This window comes from Microtus ochrogaster, linkage group LG1 (assembly GCF_000317375.1).
Source record: "Microtus ochrogaster isolate Prairie Vole_2 linkage group LG1, MicOch1.0, whole genome shotgun sequence".
NCBI lineage: Eukaryota > Metazoa > Chordata > Mammalia > Rodentia > Cricetidae > Microtus > Microtus ochrogaster.
The window spans coordinates 49,051,756-49,070,953 of record NC_022027.1 but is presented as its reverse complement, the minus strand read 5'-3'; the positions used below and the strand labels follow the sequence as shown (position 1 = coordinate 49,070,953).

The 19,198-nt window shown below is 38.0% G+C and overlaps 1 protein-coding gene across 1 annotated transcript in view; it reads right to left on the bottom strand.

Annotated features, from left to right (window-relative positions):
• Cfap299 (cilia and flagella associated protein 299) overlaps window positions 1-19,198 on the bottom strand; it is a 495,087-nt gene that overhangs the window by 51,821 nt on the left and 424,068 nt on the right. The window lies entirely within an intron of this gene.

The following is a 19,198-nucleotide window of genomic DNA, read 5'->3' as shown; positions in this document are numbered from 1 at the left end:
GGGCTTCATAATGAATATTTTGGATCATTGGGAGACCAGAAGAAGAATTGATAAGACTAGAGAAATTCAGACACTGATGAGCAAGATGCTTTAGATTCTCTGAGTGAAGTTGGAAATTACTTTGCATTAGCCTATAAGTCTTAAGATCAAATCAAGCTGGCAGACTTCCGGAATATACTTCCACAAAGAAGGAAGCCTCCAGTGCAGCAACCAGGTTTGGGAGGAAGTCCTCAAGCTTCCAGGGATCTCTGGGGGAGGGCTCAATGCATCCCTCACACCCTTCTTAGCCAGGGAAAGCCACAGTAAAATCATTGTCAGATTTTCTTCAATCATTGAGAGTATTATTTCTGGGTATGTGTATACAATGCCTTAGAATTACAGGGAGCTGGAGCAACCGCTCAGCAGTTAGAAGCACTTGTAGCTCCTCCAAAGGAATGGAATTTATTTCCCAGCATGTTTTTGGCTCACAACTATCTGCCACTCCAGCTCCAGGGGCTCTGAAAACCTATTCTTGTAACTATAGGCACATTAACTTATGTGAAAGCCACACACACACACACACACACACACACACACACACACACACACACACACACATTTAAAAATTAAGTTAAATTGAGAAGAAATATCAGCCTTTAAAGAAGGAGCAATAAAAAATTGGCCTTGCAACCTTAGTTCAGAACAGGAATTAAAGTCCAGTTCCTGTTAAATGTCACACTTGGTAAGAGTGCACTCCAGGGCTAGCTCTTTTTCTTTCTGTGTTTGCTTCTTTGTTTGACCAGAACCAAGTGTATAGATCACAAGATTAATTGATAAAATGAAATAATCAAATTCTTGAAACAATAGAAACTTCTATTAAAATAAAAGGTTTATTTTTCCCATTGCACCTGCAGAATATTTTACTAGTTTAATTAAGCTTTTGCAGCTTATCTCCTGCTCACGAAATGGCCGTTAGAAAACAATAGGAATGAGAGTTCAGATTTATCATAGCGGAAATTCTGGAACACGGTTTTATCCCAAACTTTTCTCACATAAAACTTCACTGGTATTTCACAGTGTTTGAATACCCCAGGTTTGAATACCTGAAGATAAACTTGTGCTCGTGCAAACCCACTTCCTACCTTTCTCCCCTTTCCTGCCTGTGCCGAGGTTCAGGACATTTGTTTGCTGCCTGTGACAGACAGCTGGAGACTCCCCGAGGAGCCATGTCATCTCACTGAACTTCAGAAGGTTAAGTCTTATCACCCAGAAGGGAATGCAGCTGTTTCTAATTACCTGGCTTTCCCCGCAAACCCAGTGTCCGCCTTTCGCAAGGAAGATGAACCACAGGGAAACTCCATGGACAGCTTTGCCTAAAGCCACAACCCGAGGCCCTCACCAACTATGGGGAGCCAACTATATTTGGCCTTGCCAAACAATATCAACTCCTACAGACCTCTCTGAAGAATTGCGAGGACAGCCAAATCCCAACCAAAGCCCTTGAAGGGAGGTTAAGGAGAAAGAAGAATTATTTTTCCAGGGTATGTAAAGAAAAATGTAAAGTTACTCAGAGTAGGATTTTCTCTTTCCCCCACTCATGAAAGGTTTGGTTTAATGAAAAAGGGGTGCAGATACAAAAAACTGAGACAAGAAAAAGCATTGGTTCAGCACTAATCAATCTACAAGGATCAGGACTGTGGGAAGTGGAGATTACGTAAACACTTTAAAAAAAAATAGGACCTGAAACAAAATAATCTAATAAAATCCCTATTAACATGTTTGAAGAGTTGTGACTCTTGCCTTAATTTTTATTAAATGAGAAAGCTTCTTTCAGTTGCTCAAGAGTTTTTCATATGTACTGCAGAGAAAAGCAGATAGCCTTGACTAGTCCCCATGTTGCTAAGTATCTCCCCATACATTCCTTACTGCTTTAATTATTTTATTTTTTGAGATTACAATCACAGTCATGACTCCATTCACTTTCCTTTCTTCAGCACTCCCATATACACCCCTTTCCATTTATTCAAATGTATGGTCTCTTTTTTCATATATGTAAACACACACAAGTGCACATATAAACACACATACAAAAGCACAAGATGCTCAGTGTATATAATGTGACTGGAAGGCCACATACTCCCAACTTCTTAATGAAAGAGGCCTTTAAAGTCACCACCTGAAACAGAGTAGCAATCCTCTATGGGCTTTGTCCTCTGACATTACTCCTCTGAGGAGTTCTTCTGCCAGCTCCTCAGCTGGGGTCTGGGAACAGCACACAGGGAGCTGTAACTCTACATTAAGCATGAAAGAAAATGACTGAGAGAGAAAAGTCATTTTCTTTTTTAATTAGGAACTCAATCCATTTGGTACTTTTCAAAAGGTATGATACTGTTTTCATTTATTGATGAAAGAAGTTCAAAATTATTGTACCTCCCCCACACCCAATTCACCAAAAGACAGATAAGTACCCATGAAAGTAACAGTCACGTGAGCAGTGTATCGTAGCGACAGGTGAGACAGCCACCCCCAGACTCATGAGTTTCATCCAAGACTGGGTCCACTCAAGGCTTGGGAGAAAAGGCAACTTTCAAGGAGTCTGTTATTAAATGAGGTATTTCTACACTCAAAAGGGGAGAAGGAAAAAAACAACAAACAAACAAACAAAACAACAAAAGCAGCACTAAGATGTTCCCTATTACTTTATACAATAGGACCATGGAGCAGCTTTGACAATTCAAATTAGTCGGACATAATGTCTTCACAAGCATGCCTTGTATTTAAAGAAGACAAAAGGAGATTTTAGAAACAACAAAACAAAAACTAGTTCTCATCACTTTTCAGACAATGCATAATTATGTAAACCAGTGATGAGATGGCAAAGGGTCTTGTTCATACTGATCAAGTGTGGTATTGTTACCAATGCAGACCTTGCTAAGAAATGCTCTCTTCTCAGCATTCCACAGTTGCCTGTAGTTCTTCACCTAGGGCTGAGGCTTCTTGGCTCCCTCAACTCCATCCACGTGAGCGTGTCTATTATTTTAGCCCTTGTTCAGCTCATGCCTAGGCAGTCCTATTACTGGGACTGTGGGTGTAGCTCCTGTGATTACTAGAGACACATAGTCTCCCTGACCCTCTCTTGTTCACAATCTCTCTGGCCCTTCCTCTGCAATATTCCCTGATCCTTAAGTACAGGGGTAGTGCTATCCGTTGGGAAGGGGCCCAACAACTGCATTTTGGTCAGTTAGGGTTTTCAGCAATGGTCTCCTTCTGGGTCTTCTCAGGGAAGAAAACACAAACTGTTATCCAATACCACATGATCAACCCTGGAAACCATGTGAGTACAAGTAACATTCTGCAGACTGGGCTGGTTGTATTCGTTATTTAGGGACACACACACAATGACAATGAAAAAAATGACAATGGAAAAAAGAGTCTATGGCAGTGAAAGCAAGCAAGGAGCATTTCAAGGGAAGAAAGAGCAAGGCGATTAATATAACTATAATCTCAAGACGTAAAAGAAAAATCAAGAAACAACTTCCTAACTCATAGATAACCATTTGTATTCTCACAGTTAACTGAGCCTGTGTCCTGTCATGGAGAAGCATGTCCTGTGGGTTAGGCTTCCTCACTCTGTGCTGACCATGCTGGGCCTCACACCAGCACAGTGAAGTCAGTGCCATTATCTATGAGTACCACACAGAAACTAAGAGTCAACAAGTAAAGGAATTTACCCTAGATAATCAATGCATGATTGGAAATGAGGTTTAACTGACCCATAGCCCAGCCTTCTCTTATTTAACTCCAAATAGTGTTGAGTCATTCTAAATTGCATCTCTACACTGTTTTATTATTCAAATTTAAACTGTCATATTTCAATATTTCCAGCTTTTTTCCTTCATGAATTTTCCAGTCTTTTTTCCTGATAAAAACAGTCTCTTCTCAATTTTATTACATACATTTTACCTTCAGCTGATCAGGACATAGTCATCCTAGAATGAGATTTGTTCAGAAGACAGGTATTAATACACTTATTGATACTAAACCAGTCAAATCAATCTTTTGTTTGTTTATTTGTTTTGCTTTTTTTCAATACAGGGCTTCCTTCTGTGGCACTGACTGTCCAGGAATTCACTCTGTAGACCAGGCTGCCCTCTCTACCTCTTGAGTGCTGGGATTAAAAACATGCATCTGGCTCTCGAGTCCAGTTCTGATCTTGACAACCTGTGGGCTTTGGCAAGTACTATCTTGCCTGATACTTTATTCAGATTTGTTAAATATCATAAATACAACATGACAAAGGCATTGCTATTCCCACATTACCTCCGTTAAAATCCTGGCTTACTCACAGGGAGTTGGTTTAGAACTCCCCAGGATGGGATGATATAAATGTCTTCTCATTTTCTTTTCTTTTTCATTTTTATCTCCACACCCATGGGCTCCTTCCTCACTCTTACTCAGCTGGCAGAGAGACAGCAGTCTGTTTTGCATCTCCCCCAAGTGCTCAACCACACCTTCATTTGTGTTTCCAGAAATTTTTCAGATACTTTTTTGGTACAACATTTTCTGACTAATGAATAGGTCTTCTCATTACAAACCATTATGTTCCAAATATTGAATGAAATAAAGTCTATAGGTAATAAAGCACACTGGCACAACACTTGTAAAATCATGCCGAAGAGAAAAATTTCAGTTAGTATCTTTACTATCACATCCAGCAGTCGCAAAGGATGCTGGCTCAGTTTCACCTGCCTTCTAAGAAGTGTGTGAATGTATCTCACTTCTCTTCTGATGTTTGAGAAATGGCTCACTTCACACGTGCTGTGATATTTTTAAGCCCTGGCCAGGAGGGACAAGTAACCTACCATCCCCAAAACAGACATTACTCTAAGACAGTGGTTTTCAACCTTCCTAATGCCGTGGCCCTTTAATACAGATTCTCATGTTACAGTGATCCCCAACCATAAAACTCTTTACATTGCTGCCTTATAACTGTAACTTTGCTACTGCTATGAGTCTTAATGTCTCATATGTGACCCCGGGGGTCTCGACCCACAGGTTGAGAATACTGCTCTGTGTGGTTGATAAACAGAGTAGAAGACTTTATGCAGCTTCCCTGAGAATACATGAGTCATTCAGTTTAGAGTTATTCCTTCCAGCATGCTCTCTTCAATGTGATGACTATCGGTGAGCCAGTTTCTGTAGGTTTATTCTTATTTCCTTCTAAATGAATTTAATTTAAACCCACAAAACCTACTCTTCTCATCATTTGACAGTTTTAAAGATAGTTGTTTCATGTTTTTTGTTTATTAATATTTAAGAAATGTAGAAGTATTCATGATTTACAATGTTTTAAGTTCTTATTCAGAGATAATAGTCAACCTGTAAAATAGGAATGTGACATTTTGTATTTTGACATTCAGTATTTATATCTGACATTTAAAATATCATCTTTTAAATTATTTGAAACTATCTATCTACTCATTTAAATGTTTTAAAGAACTGAAATGTACAAGAAAATAAATAGATAAAATAAAAAAGGCAATTTTCATAATAAACACAAGCTAGGTATGCAAGCATGCTTTTCCAGATGAAACACTTACTGAGTTAGCCAGAGCAACCATCTCTCCTCATTAATCCAGTCCGTTTTGTTTGAATGAATTCTAGTTTCTCATCCCTCTTCTCCATCTGTCTGTTTCTGTTTACTAACATTGTTCTCTCCTCACTACCGTCTTCCACAGCTCGGCACAGCTGCTTCCGGAATGCACTAAGAGTCTCATGTTTATCTTCGTATAAAGATAAATTGTGGACAAATTCTGCATGGTGTTCACAAGGAGGCACGGCAGAAAGATTGAAATATCTTTGGAAAAAAAGCCATGGCTACAAACTTTTTTGAGTGAGAATTCAATAGAATGTGAATGCAGACAAAGCTATAGGTACCATCTAGCTTTAAATCCTTAAAAGCTGTATATGCATTGAAAATAAATGTAGGAAAAAAACCCAAGATTTTGAAGAACATAAAGACATTTATTTATTTATGCAACAAACAAAAAATTGGTTTTCTAACAAATTGAAAAGAGTCCTTTTTTTTCCTTTCTAAAAGATGATTAACCAACTTCTAAATTAAAGAAGCACAGGAATGATCTCCTTTTCTGATTTTCTTGAGGTGTAATTGACAACTAAAACTTTTATATAATATATACAATACAGTGTGATGTCTTGATATATGTCTACATTATGATGTGACTAGCAAAATCTAGCCAGCTAACACATCTCTAAGCCCAAACAGCTGCTTTGTGTGTATGTGCATGTGTGTGGTGAGACCGAAAAGCCAGCTTTCCTCACAAATTTCAGGCAAAAATTACAGTGTCAGTAAGTAAGGAGCACAGGCCATTCAGCCAAATGTAGGCCCTTGCAACTTACTCCTCTCACGTATCTGAAACTGGGTGTGTGTTTGAAGTATTCTTTCTCTTTCCTCATCCATGAGTCCCTAGAAATTACCACTGTACTTTGTGGTTCTATGATTTGACTTTTAAAATTTAATATTTAAGGTTAATTCATATGGCCTTTTTCTTTCTGTGTCTAGCTATTCTAGTTATTATTGTGTTGTTTGGTTCATTCATGTCTTCCTAAATGATAGGATTTTTTTTTCCACGACAGAATAATGTTTCATCACACATGTCTGAACCTTGACTACTGTGAAAAACGCTAGAGTAAACAAAGGAGTGGAGGCCCATCTCTCAGACTGTGACTTCAGTTCCTTTAGAAATAACGCAGAAGTAGAATTGCTAGCTCACACAGCTACCAATTGTCATCAAATGTCTATACTGTCAATTTTTATTTTTCTCAGATTTTTGTAAAGCCATATGTAAAATCATATTTCTTCCCTCTGTGGTAGTCATTCTGTGATGTGAGGCACTGCCTTCTCTGGATGCTTTAATTTGCATCGTCTGATAATTAGAGATGTTAAGCACTTTTTCAAACACCCATAGGCCATTCATACATCCTCACTGAGAAACGTTTGTGCAGATGACTTGATAATGTTTTAATTAAGATTCTTGTTTCTTGCTGCTCAACTGTTCAGGATCCTTGTATTTCTTAGATGCTAATCTCTTGTCAGAAGTGTTGCTTTCAATACTGTTTCCTGCTCTCTGGTTTGTTTCTTGGCTCTGTTGATTGCTTTCCTTGTTATGAAGAGTCTTGATTTTGTACATTTTCCTCGATCAATTGTTCCTTTGAATGTCTGTGTTTCTGTGTTTCCCAGGCCACTGCTAAGAAGGTTCCTCTTATGTTTCTCCTAATAGTTCAGCAAGTAGCTTTAGGACTGATATTTATATAGAATCTATTTTGGGTTGATTTTAAAATAAATTCTGCATGATAGATGCCTGATTTTCTCTTCAGTGTGTGTATATTCAGTTTTCCCAACATCATTTGTTGAGGAAATTATCCTTTTTGCCATGTGTGTTCTAATGTTTATAGAAGATCAATTGACACAAAATGTATACAAGTTTTCTTGAGCTTTCCATTCTGTTTCATTTATTTTAAGTCTTGATTGTGTACTTGACTATGTTGTTGAATAACTTTTTATGTTTAGTTTTACGTATTTAATTTTATACGTAAGAGTTTATAAAACATATTCCTCAATCAAGAAGTTGATGCCTACAAATTTCTTCTTTTTGTTTAAGACTGCTTTGACTCTTTAGTGTCTTCTGTAGTTCCATAGTGTGACAGTTAGCATTATCAACTTGATGCAACCTAGAGTCACCTGAGCAAAGAATCTCACTGAGAACATGTTCACATCCAGGTGGTCTGTGGGTGTGTCTTTAGAAGACTGTCTGAGTTAACTGATGTGGGCAGACATAGCCTACTTAAGTTGGCATCGTGTCCTTTGCCATGAAGAAATGAGACTGAGGATAAATAAGTGTTTCAGGCATGCATTTATTTCTCTCTGTCCTTAACCATGAGGTGACACATGCTCATGCCATTCTGACTTCTCTGCTCTATGGGACTGTCACCTGGAATAGCAAGCCAAGTAAAGCCTTCTTCCTCCAAGTTGCCTTCTTTTATGGTGTTGCATCGCATCAACAGAAATGTGGCTAGAACATATGGGGATTTTAGAATTTCTTTTCCATTTTGTTCAAACATCATCAGGATCTTGATAGACTTTGCATTAAGTCTTTAGAGTTCTTCAGCAAGACTGAGTTTCAATCTGACATGTTCTCCAGAGACCCAATGTGTTCAATGTCCTCCAATGCCCCATATGCTCAAAACTTGGTAGAGAAATTGAAGTTACTGGAAGGTGGTGGAAACTTTGAAGAGTGAGTAGCAGGAGGTTTCATATTATTGATGGTGTCCTCACAGGAGACTGAACTTTGGCCTCTTATCTCCAACTTTTCAGACATTAGGTGGAAGCTTTAGTCTGCAATGTGCTTTTGTCATGATGTATTGTCTAGCTGCAGGCCCAATGAACAGTGATGCCTGGCCGGGGAATGAAACTTTCAACATCGGGAGCCATTATAAACCTGTTTTCCAGAGTAGACAATCTCAAGTATTATTACAGAAGCTAAGCAAACATAGATAGTTTTCACAAATGCGAATTATTCAGTAAATGAACAGTATGTTTTCATTTTCCTGTACCTAATCAGTTTCCTTCATCAATGTTTGAGAGTTTGCAATGTATAACTCCTCATTTCTTTGGCACAGTTTATTTTTAACTATTATATTTGTACAAGTTTTTATTTAATTTCTCCTTCAGATAATTTGTTGTTAGTATATATACATAAAACTGATTGTTATGCTGTTTTTTATATCTTGTAATTTCTAGTGAGTGACATTTATTTTTAGGTTCAAGCATTTTTAGTGGAGATTTTTGGGTTTTCCAAGCTCATGGTGGGGCCTGGCGAGGGGCACTGTACCTCCCTCTCTACAATCTGGATTCCTTTATTTCTCTGGCTACGATTTCTGGTACTGTGTTGAACAGAGCTGGTGAGAGTGATCCATCTTGTCCAATAGCTGAACTTGGAGGAAAAGCTTTCAGTATTCCAATGCTGACTGTGATGTTAGCTGTGGACTTTATCAATTTATGCTTTCCCTATACCTATTTGTTGAGAATTTTGAGGAGAAGGCAATTGAAGTTCTGTCAAGTGCTTTCCTTTATATATTGAGAAGACCTTATGAGCTTTGTCTTTTAGCGCATGAAGGAATATAATGTACTAGTTTATCTGAGCACTTCAGAACCTCTTATTGTCATGGTTGAGTCCATTCAGCCATGGACTGTACTCCCGTAGAGATGCCATAAGTTCAGAACGCCAGTGCTTTACTGATGGCTTTTGCATGTGTACTCATCTGGGATATCTGTCTGTACTTTACTTACAATGACCTTGCCTGGCTTTGGCTTCAAAGTAACACTGGTCTCTTAAAATGCATTTGGAAGTGATCCCTTGGCTTATAACTCTGGAAAAGTTTAGGAATACAAGCCATTCTTCAGTGTTTGATAGACTCCATCATCAGTCATCTGTCCTGGGCTTTGCTTTTTGGGGAAGTTTTGATTCCTTATTCGGTATCCTTGTTTGTTATTGATATATTTAAATTTTCCATTAATTCACCTTTCAGATGCCATGTTTATAACCATTTGATTACATCTAGGCTGTCAAAATTGTTGGTGCCTCTCGTTTGTCTCTTGTAGTGTTGTGGTATCAGCTGGCATTTCCTCACTCTCATATATGATTTTTCTGTTTTTTAATGAAGGTTTGTAAATTTTACCTTAAAAATAGCTGTCTTGTGTTTTCTACATAATTTATCTATGTTTGGATATTATTTCCTTCCCCATGTTGACTTTGGGCTTAATTTATTCTTCATATACTTTCTTAGTAGTAAAGTTAGGTTGGTTAGTCAAAGTCTGTTTCTTGTTTGTTTGTTTGTAGGTGCTTAACTCTATACACGTTTGGAATTTTTTTTCTTCAATGCCCTTAATTTTTGGTTTCCATGGAGATTCCCTTTACATGGGTTCAAAGCTATTTTTTATTTCCACTTTGATTTATCTTTTCTCCAGTGTTTTTTTTCTGAAGTATATAATTGAATTTCCACATATTTGTGCACTTTCCCAAATGCCTATTGATTTCCATTTTATATTATTGTGGTTGGAAAAGAATTGAGCTTATGATTTCAATTTTCTTAATTTGTTGAGACGAATTTTTTGACATATGATCTGTCTTGGAGGATGTTTTATATTTGGTGAAAATGTGTATTTTACAACTTTGGGGTGAAGTTTTATTCAAGTCTACTACTTTCATGCTGATTCTCTGTTTAATGACTTACCCATTTTGAAAGTAATGCATTAAAGCTCTGTTTGCATAGTTATTATCTTCTTGCTTTCCATCTCCTGATATTTGTTTTTCTCATGTATTTTTCCCCCAACTCTTCCCTTTTGACCAGTATGTATTATTAAGGTAAAATTAAAAAAAAAAAAACCTCTAACAGACAACATATTGTTAAATATTGTTTTACTATCCAATTAGCAATTCTTTTGATTTGGGAATTTAATTCTCTCTCTCTCTCTCTCTCTCTCTCTCTCTCTCTCTCTCTCTCTCACACACACACACACACACACACACACAAACACGCGCGCGCACATGCACACACACATATAGAAAAGAATTATTGATATGAGTTGTCATTTCTTGTTTTCTGAATATTTTGTTCCTTTCTTCCTTTTTCATGTTTTTCATAATCATATAGTTTTATAGTAATGTGCTCAGATTCCTTTCCTTTCTCCTACATTCACTAATTTTTGATGGAATGAGACTGTAATGTAAAATATCTGTACCGTCAGTCCCCACTATTGCATACACCCTATCATTGTTGTCATGGCTATAGAATTTAAAACTGTGTATTGCAGTATTTAAAACTGTGACTTTGTCTTGTTTATCTGTGTTCTTATACCTCACTGGGCATCTTTAAGATGATTATTTTGGATTGTTTGGCAACCTAGCTCTCTCTGTCAGGGTGCTTAGTGGAAATTTGTTTTGAGTCAATTGTGTCATGTTTTCTTGATTCTTAATGTTCTCTGTATATTTGTGTTATTATCTTCATATGTAAAAAAAGAGCTATTGCTTCCAAATATGATGGAGGTGTCTTGACTTGGACAGACACACTGCCCAACAGTACTTAATCTGAGGCAATGTGAGACCATCCCATAAGAGAGCACTGTGGCATTGGAGAAATGCTTCCATAGCTTCCTTCAATCCTGGGGAGATCTTCAGTTCTCTGTTTTTACACTGTTTGATAGAGCAAGCTAAAAGTGGATATTTACCTCCTTGTAAACTATGAGATTTATTTTGGCTCTTTGGTATGCTATGTGGCAGAATAGGAACTGGCTTTCAAGATGAGACCAGAATATAAGATTCCTTTAGCATCCATCCTTTCCTTCTTGAGGGACACCTGCTTTCATGTACTTTCCCCAGCCTTGGAGAGCAAAGCTGCAACTGAGCATTCTTCCCCCCTCTTGTTTCCCCTCCCACTGAATCCCACAAGTTACTCAGTACACAGTGTGCAGCAACACAGAGTCAGCTTCAAGGAGGGCACTCTAAAAAGGCATGAGCTTGGCCTCCAGGACACACCCTGGTTTCTCTTCCCTGCTCTAGGGGAAATTACAGGGTTAGACAATCTGCTCAGCGCTAAACTGAACTGGCCTCGGGAAGATTTTGACCCAACAAAGTGAAATCGTTCTTAGCTAGGTGGAGGTGGTTGCTGTGGGTTGTGCTCCTCTGGATATTTCTTGGTTGAATGATGAGTTCTTTTCAAAGGTATTTTGTACTAGGGTTGTTACATTGGATTTGGAGGAACAAGAACTGTGCTTCCCTATTGTCTCATCTGGGTGATGTCATTCTCCAAACAACTCCTGTTTAAACAGTCTTGTTTAATTAATTTTGAGGTATTTATGAAACCCACTTCCTGCCCATCTTCCCTCTCCTTCTTTAAACAGAATCTCATCTTCATTTTTCTTACCATTGTAATTTCCTCTTTCTTTCAATTTTTCTCTGTTCTTTCCACTTTTTGTTCATTTTCTGAACTGTCTTGACAGCATCACAATCAAATGCTTTAGCACAAAGTTTACAACAAAACACCAAATGCTTGAAGTTGAAGAAATATTTCCCTTTGTGTGAATTATAGTCAATGTGAGATTAGGGGTTAGTAAGAAAGTTCTTCAGCATCCAAAGGAATTACTTCCCCATTGTTTGGGCTGGCTTATTGACTCATTTATTTAAAGATAGAAGAGGAAAATGGAAAAAGATGGATTGTGTGCTATGGCATTCGTAAGGCATCCAGCTTCTTAGGCATACAAAGTCATTAATCCCATATTATTAAACTGTGATATAGTAGTAGACACACATGCTACTATGTATAATGTTTGATCATGAATCACAGTTACCTTGCTTCAGGCCTTATCAGTTTCACTTAAAATATGGCTAAATATAAGTAAATATCTATAGAGTGTTGAAATTTCTGATTATCAGAAAAATAAAAACACCAGGATGGGAGTTTAATATCCATTTTACCAACCAAACAACTTTCTTTTGCACATTTGCAAGTTTAAGAGTGCTTGGGAGGCAACAAAAGAATTATATTAATCTGGTTGTCAAAATTCGGGAAAAATGCAGCTAGATATAACTGCTTTGTCCTATATTCTTGGGACTAGACATGAGCATCTTCAAGTACGGGTCTGCCTCTAGAATGAAGCAGAAGTAGCTACCACTGAGCTGGGATTTTGTTTTGTTAGCCTTAAGTTGACCCATGGACTTAGTAAGAGATTGTGCATTTGAATGGACAATCAAATTATTATTATTTAGGTCTTTTTAGATGACTTATGCTTTTATTTATAAGATCAGGGGAAAGTAAAGTATAAAATGGTCTACAGGGTGTTTTTTTCCAAAGCAAAATCTTTAAGAGAATTTGGTTAAGTAAGCTCTTAGTCAGATTTGGAGATGATATTTGTGTGTGTGTGCGTGTGTGTGTGTGACAACTATTTTGTAATATTGGAAATGAAAATCATTTATTTTTTCAGAGAAACTGATTTCTTGTTGTATCATCCAATTTTATAAATCAGTAGAGATGGAATTCATTAAACTTTATCAATAATTTGGTGGATGGACTGCGGAAGTTTATGTAGACACAGCTCCTTTGTCCTCAATGACAATGTTGTTCCTTTTAAAAACCAACTAGGAATTGGATAACATAAAGAAAATTAATTTTCATACCAGTGCTGAAAAGAAACTAAGTGCTTGTATATTGTCAACTGCTGTACATGGGGCATTTGTACACAAACATCAGAGCATGATTATACTAGAATTTTAATTATTACAAATAAAATAATGGAAGCACATGTCTAAACATGTGTGAATGAGTGGATGTGCTTTATAATTCTTATTTTCTATCTCCTAGGGGAAAAGACTTTCTTTTTCTGGATGACTGCTGTCTGCTTACTGAGTCCTCACTGAGATTTTTCAGTTCGGCTTTTGGCCACGTGCATCTCTGAAAGCCAAGCACAGCTGTGTCCCCCTGAAGCCTGTCACATCACAGCTGCCCCTGTGCCCGAGTGATCACAGCAAGCATGGCCGTGTCATGAGTGATATCAAGGGAAACGGAGGACAAAGTGACGTGGGACAGCACGGACAGGTCTCTCAGGGAATGGACGAGTTTAGGAGAAGAAGCTTCACTCGCCTTGGGTTCACCTGGTGCAGGATGTGAGGCCTAGCACTTTGGTCGTGAGATAGCAGGATTATTTAGAAACCAGGATGGGTTCTTCGTAATCCTTCCCTAGGGAGGGTAGAGATGTGTGCAGACAGGAGATAGAAGAGAAATACTGACAGTAATCCTTCATTTAAATAGAGAAACAATAATTGTCTTAAAAATAATTTATCTTTAGGCATTTAAATAGAATCACATACATATTATTAATTAGGCTATTACCTAAATACTTATAATTTATTTTAGTTTTTTTTTTTCATAGAGATCATGGAAGTATGAAAGTCATCTGTAAAGTTCCATGTTGTCTATAAAAGGAGCACGCTGCCAAACCCAGGGTATCCTATATGGTGAGACACTTCTGTCTGCAATGCACCAATGCCATTTTAAGAGGAAAAAAGATAGTCTTTTGAACTCTGTAGCCTAGAACAGTTTAAAATAAACAAGCATCAAAGCCAACAGAAAAAACAAAACAAAACCCTGACAGATCTGCTTTCAATGTGCTGGAGATAATATCTCCGGGCCGATATCCAGCAACAGTAAATTGTCATATGTGTGAAATGCGAGCCTCAATGCTGTCCTGTTGACTGCTCTCTAAGTGACCCATCAACAAGAGCTTTGCAGAACTGACGTCTCTGGTAAAATTCTAAGTTAACATCAATGAATGATAAGCTTTATTTAAAAAAAAAAAACAGTCAGACCATGATGATAAAGATCAATATAGATATATAATTAACCCTGAGAAGTGAACACACGAACACAAGCTTTCTTTATCTCATGCCACTGAATTTGCTCTACAATAAAATTTACTCTTAGCTAAACTCTTCCTAAATCATTTTGCTAATCCTTGTATGAACTGTATGTGTGCTGAGCTCTGTTGGTTATATATTTTAGCTTGTGATAAAATGTAGAATTTACATTTATGCAAAACAACTTGCTATTGAATACGGAAGCCTTGTTGGTAATTTTGTAAGCAAAGGAATATTAAAAAGGATTATGTATTCTCTGCAATAAAAGTATAGAATTTAGTGTTACTAAATGGTAATGTAGACTCTGGAAGCTTCGGATAGTTTTTCTAACATGGAGAGGAGGATTGCTAAGACAAACAGAAATCAGGGTCAGGAGATAGTAATGTGCTTTCTAATTGTGTGTGTGTGTGTGTGTGTGTGTGTGTGTGTGTGTGTGTGTAATTCTATATGTAAGCATGTTTGCACATGCAAGCTTATATGTAATTGGAGGGGCAGAGGTATATGAGTGCTCTGGGAATTTGATTGTTTTACTTTTTAAGCAATGAGCTCAGAGAGGTCTGGATGATGGGTCAGACACTCTACTATGGATTCAGCATGATGCTGACCCTGAATGATGTGGCAGTCACTCTACTATGGATTCAGCATGATGCTGGCCCTGGATAATGGGGCAGACACTCTACTATGGATTCAGCATGATGCTGGCCCTGGATGATGAGGGCAAGACACTCTGCTATGGAATCAGCAGGAATTGCTGTTTCCACCATAGCTGGGTTTTATAGACAGTCAGGACATGCATCTGTGAATGGTGTGGCGTCATCCCTTCTGCATCTTTGAGTTTTACATGAGAGATTATTATTAGTGTCCATCTTTGGATTCTAAATGAACTAAGTATTGGGAAAGTCAATTTATCTGTGAAAGAATTCCAAGTAGATATTACAAAAAAAAATGATATGAATCATAGTTCAGAGGATATGAATAGATTCTAAAAGTATCCTGGGACATAACTGAGGTTCAACAAGTCAGGGCCAATTTTCCCTTGATGACCTCTTGGCTGAAGCCATAATTATAGGCTACTTTTAGTTCTGTTCAGCGCTTTTCCACATGCAAAGCTGTGGCACATGGTAATTCTTACTCTTGGTGACTGAAAATGAACTACTGGTTAAGTACAAAGGGTTGTTTTCCGCCAAGCTCAATGAAAGGAGGAAGTGGCGAGGGTGGGTACAGGAAGGCCAACATTCCCTTGTCTTAACTGTGGACAGTAGGATTGCTTAAGGTTTTGAAAGGCAACCTCAAATTGGGCTTTGTTAAGTGAGGCAGACATCTGTAGAAGAGGCGTGCAGACTGACAAAGGCCAACAGGGAAAATAACATCCTTACCTGACTCATTCTGAACCGAACAGAACACTGATTTAAAGACTCCTACAGCTTGATATGCAGCCTTATCTTTTCAGTTGCTGTGTGCAGAGGCCTCTATGTAACCTTGGGTGTTACCAGTCAGTGCTGCAGGGACGCTGTTTCTCTTGATGTAAAACTGAAAAAGAAGCCTGTAAGCTGCAAGATTGTGGAAATGAGGAAATGAAGGGATGAATATAAACTGCTTAGCAGAGCGCTCAGTTAATTTCCAGCATTACTCCAATTACCTTGTACTTTTCCCGCATCTCTCCCTGTTAACCAAGGCGGTGTGGCACAGTCTGAGAGAGCCCAGAAGCTAACATTAGGCAAACCCATATGGCTGGATCAGAGGAGCTCATGGTAGAGCTAGCGATAAGGATGGCTTTAGAACAGTTACAAATGTAAACACCGAGGAATCTGATGTCTCCTCTGTGAGACAAGTGGATGGCTTGCTGTGTGAACAGTGAACCCTTTGAAAATCTGGTGGAGTAATTTAGTACTAGGTGATGGTTGGGACGAGGAAGAATAGGTCAGTGTGATGAGCATTGAGGTTCTAGGAGAATTTTTAGCTCTCAGATACTGTACACACTAAAATTTTATCTTTGAAAATTAGTTGTGGCAATAAACAAGGCTCCTGCCAGTACCTCTGCCATGAAGCTAGACTCCCAGAAAGCTAAGGAATGGGGTGCTAGTTTGGAGAAAAGGTTTTGCTTTTGTTTCCACAGGAAATGAGAGGCTATTAATTCATTCTGGGTTAAGAAAAATAAGGTTTGGTCAAGGAAGACCCCCACACACACACTGAAAAATCTTCAACAGAAACGGTTGGCCCAGATGATCCAATCTTCCAGCTCACCTCCACAGCAGTTTCCTCTGAGTTCTACATCCAGAACAGCCTCAAGACTGCTGGCTGAGATTATCCAGCCTCAGAGAATACTCCATCCAAAATTTCACCATAATCCTACATTTTCTTTAGGTCCCCATAAGATTATCAGTGCCCCCAAAAGGAAGTAGCCTTGAAACTGCACACCCACCCCCCAATTGGATTAAGGATATTTGTCTGTTTAGTGTGTTGGTTACAAGTTATTATTGGTAGTGGTCAGGAAAAAAAGCTAAGGAAAGGCATTTTCAATATATATAGGTTGGATTAATCCAGCAGCATTTGTAATCAAATGTCTTTTTAGCAGCTGTTGCTCCTTCCTCAGCAGTTAAACAACTCAAAGACAACACAATAACATACAGTATCCAGACTCTCTGTGTATTTTCTGTCTCTATGTGGTTTTTTTTACTACTATATTTCTTTTACTTTTATTTTTAAGTTTTAGTTTTTTTGAGATAGGGTTTCTCTGTGTATCTTTGGCTTTCCTGGATCTCACTCTGCAAACCAGGCTGGCCTTAAACTCACAGAGATTCACCTATCTCTGTCTCCCAAGTACTGGGATTAAAGGCATATGCCACCACACCTGGCTACCCTATATCTTTTTTAAAAGGACTTTCTCTATCCTTTTTCTTTTTTCTCCCAAGCCTATGTATATTTTTAAATGCACTGTAAACTGTTTAGAGGCTTGTTTTTTTTTTATCTGTCTTTGCTGTATATCTCTATCTTTTTTTTTTGACTACATGAGTCTTTAATCTGCTAAAATATGTGGCTAGGATTAAAGTCTCAGCCTTGGTAGCTGACTCCATCCCTTTTCTTACTTTTTTTTTTTAATGACAATGAGACATGTCTGCTCCTGGAAGCATCCATCTACTTCAAAAAATCATGGGTATCAAAGAAACTACACATGAATTTTAATTTCTTTGTGGCAAAAGTAAGCCACTGGGCAAGTCCCTTCCTTGACTGCTGACATTATGCTGTCCTAATTAAATAAGCAGGACACAAAATATTCTGCTTCGCAGAAAAGTCTATCAGATATGCTAGACCTGTAGGTCGAAGATGGATGTCCCATCATTGTAGAGGAACTTTGGATGACTGTCCAGGCAGCCAGCTGTTTCTGTCATTTCTCACATTTTTTTGGAAGTCATTGCTTGCACTCCCTACTTACTCAGTTAACATTAATTCCTTTTTGGGTTTCTGAGAAAGTTGAAGACTAGATAGTTATAGTTTTCGTGTTTACCAGATGCAGAAAGAAAGTTATGATAGAAAGTAAATTAGGTACAAGACTTAGGACTCACCAAGATAGGATCGATATGGAGTATTTTCTCTGAATTTGTCAAATGCAAATGGACTAGACATTGTTGATGTATTTATTGCCTGTATATATTGTATATAGTTATTGTACTTATAGTATACAGTTTTCTTAGATTAGTTATATCTTTTTTATTTTAGACAAAAGGGGAAATGTAGTGACGTTTCACTTATATTTCAATAAATAAAACTATCCTCAAGATCAGAGAGTAAAACAGCCCCACTGGTCAGCCTTAGAGACCAGGCAGGGGTAATACACATTTTTAATCCCAGTAGCCACACTAGTTGCCATAGAAACTGGGTAGTACATGCCCTTAATCCTAGTGGTACACATCTTTAATTCCAGCCCTAGAGAGAATTATAAAATGGGAGGAAACAACTCTCAGACACAGTCTCATTTTGAGATTTCTGGATTCAGGATCACCATTTTTGGATGGAGATCGAGGTAAGAGCCAGTGGCTGGCTATTTTGTTTATCTGACCTTCAGGTTGAACTCCAGTTTCTCTCGCTGAAATTGTATTAATTGTGCTTCAAATAAGATCTAAGACCTGCTCAATTAGAGGGAAACCTTACGTGGTACTGGTACTGGAAACCTAGGCAACTATCCAGGGCAAAGAAATGCACAAATCTTGGAGAAGAATCTACAACCACCACTTTACTAAACCAAGATAAATTCTAATGACATTCTAAATATTTATCCTTTTAGCCACAAGTAAGTGTAGACTTAACCCCTCATTAAGGAAGCTTCTATTTGCAACAGACAGTGATCACTACAGAAAATCACAACCAAACAAGATGCAGCCTTATGGAGCCCAGTCCCAATGTATACAACTATAAAACAACTCCCAAGCCTAAGTCTCATGGAACACTGGGAAAGAAGGGTAAAAAGACTGTAAGACACAGAAGATCTGGAAATTTGTTCTAATACTGTGTCTTGTATGAATGTCAGAAACTACAAACAAAAAGTCTCACCCACAAGTCTGCCTAAACACTATCTTTTTTTTCTTTTTTTTATTTTTTAAATTTATTTATTTATTGAGGATTGCTGCCTCCTCCCCGACACCGCCTCCCATTTCCCTCCCCCTCCCCCGATCAAGTCCCTCTCCCTCATCAGCTTGAAGAGCCATCAGGGTTCCCTGACCTGTGGGAAGTCC